At 41.5% G+C, this 1,820-nt stretch overlaps 1 protein-coding gene across 1 annotated transcript in view; it reads right to left on the bottom strand.

Moving 5' to 3' along the window:
• The window catches only part of ULK4 (unc-51 like kinase 4), a 492,439-nt gene that overhangs the window by 460,880 nt on the left and 29,739 nt on the right, over nucleotides 1-1,820 (bottom strand). The window lies entirely within an intron of this gene.

Below are 1,820 nucleotides of genomic sequence, written 5' to 3' on the forward strand. Positions count from 1 at the left end.
GGTGTTTCATTTTTAGAATATGTTAACTGTGCACACATTTCATTTATATATAGGAAATTAATTTTTACATATAAATTTCTAATTGGACTACCTTACTAATTCTCATATTAATTAATTATTTTTTAGTTCATTGTTTTGGCCTTTTTGAAGTCTTTCTTTCTTAAATGTCCATGCTTTTAAACATTACATTCTTTGTTGTACAAAGTTCCTCCTCACTTATTCTTCATGGTTTTTTTTTTTTTTTATAAGTTTGTTTTCTAAGTTGCAAAGGGGTAGTCTTGGTTTCTAAGAGCTTTTTAGCTAATTAGTCCTTTATTCATGCCCTTGCCTCAGTTTTGGAGAATTTCCTCATTTTTCACTTCACTAGGTTTTTTTTTTCCCCTCCTGTTTTGTTCTATTTGCTGGTCAGTGTTTCAGTGGAAGTTTTTTGTTTTTGTTTTATTTTTGGTGGAAAAAAGTGTTTTTATTAAAGCATGGGGACGGGCTCCATGGGCAGGAAGAGCTGCCTCAGTGGAAGTTCTTAATACATAAATACTCTTTTTGTCTGATGTGATGCCCCATGGCGGTATGGCCCTAGGAAGGAGAGTTACATATAAGTAGAACACAGGGAGAAGTCTTAAATATGGTTATTCATTTTCATTATGTGTTAACTCTACTTTAGGTTTTATTATTAAAAAAATTTTAATGTTCATTTTTGAGAGAGATAGACCGGAGTGTGAGCACAGGAGGGGCAGAGAGAGAGGGAGGCACAGAATCTGAAGCAGGCTCTGCACTGTCAGCACAGAGCCCTACGTGGGGCTCGAACTCACTATATACGTGAGATCATGCTCTGAGCCGAAGTCAGACGCTTAACCAACTGAGCGCCCCAGTCTACTTTAGCTAGATAGAGGTGTTTAATGCTTAGGTAGTGAGGTAGTATCTGATCCTGAAATTCATTTCTGCTATAATTTTAACTTCATACTGAATATTCTGTAAAGCAGAACATATTGGTGAGTGTGCAGTGGATGAATGATCAAAAATCGTGCCAGTAATTGGAAAACAAGTTTGCCTCATTGTAGCCTAGACATCAAACTATGGAAGATCTGTTCTCTGGTCCTGAGTAGCCTTTGTGATAAACGAGAACAGACCGGTTACTTTGAGCTTTGATTTTTCCTTCTCTAACAATGAGAATGCTGCTACTCAGGCCTGAGGACTTTTGTGAAGCTCAGAGAAGACGGTCTCTGAGTGTTTTGAATAGCAACCTGAGGGACACGGGGACCCTTCCAGTGGTGGCTTAGGGTCTTCTTAGCCCACTTCGTAAATGCTCGGCAGTAGCCACGGAAACAAAGCCTCCTTTTTGGTCTTATTTCAGATCGTGAGTGAACACGTGAGTCAGCAGGACCTGGAATCCCAGATGAGAGCGCTGATCTACGCAGACTCCGACCTTGTCATCACCCCGATTATTGACAACCCAAAGGTGGGGGACGATGCACTGAGAGCTGAGGGCTGAGAGCCCGGTGATACCTTCATCTCAAGCACCCTTTCCTTCCTTTCCTTTGTTGTTCCTCATGTCTTCTGTTTCGTTTGTGCCGCGTCTGCATTTCTAACACCCGCCCCGTGTGTGACCTCTCCTCTTCCTGCGTTACTTGTCCCTTCGCTGACTGCTGAGTCTCTTCCTCTTCTGTTATTTATTTATTTATAGTTTATTGCCAAGTTGGTTTCCATATAACACCCAGTGCTCTGCCCCACAAGTGCCCCTCTCCATGACCATCACCCCTTTTCCTCTTTCCCCCCTCTCTCTTCAGCCCTCAGTTTGTTCTCAGTATTCAAGGGTCTCTACT

Source organism: Suricata suricatta, chromosome 5, assembly GCF_006229205.1.
Source record: "Suricata suricatta isolate VVHF042 chromosome 5, meerkat_22Aug2017_6uvM2_HiC, whole genome shotgun sequence".
Lineage (NCBI taxonomy): Eukaryota > Metazoa > Chordata > Mammalia > Carnivora > Herpestidae > Suricata > Suricata suricatta.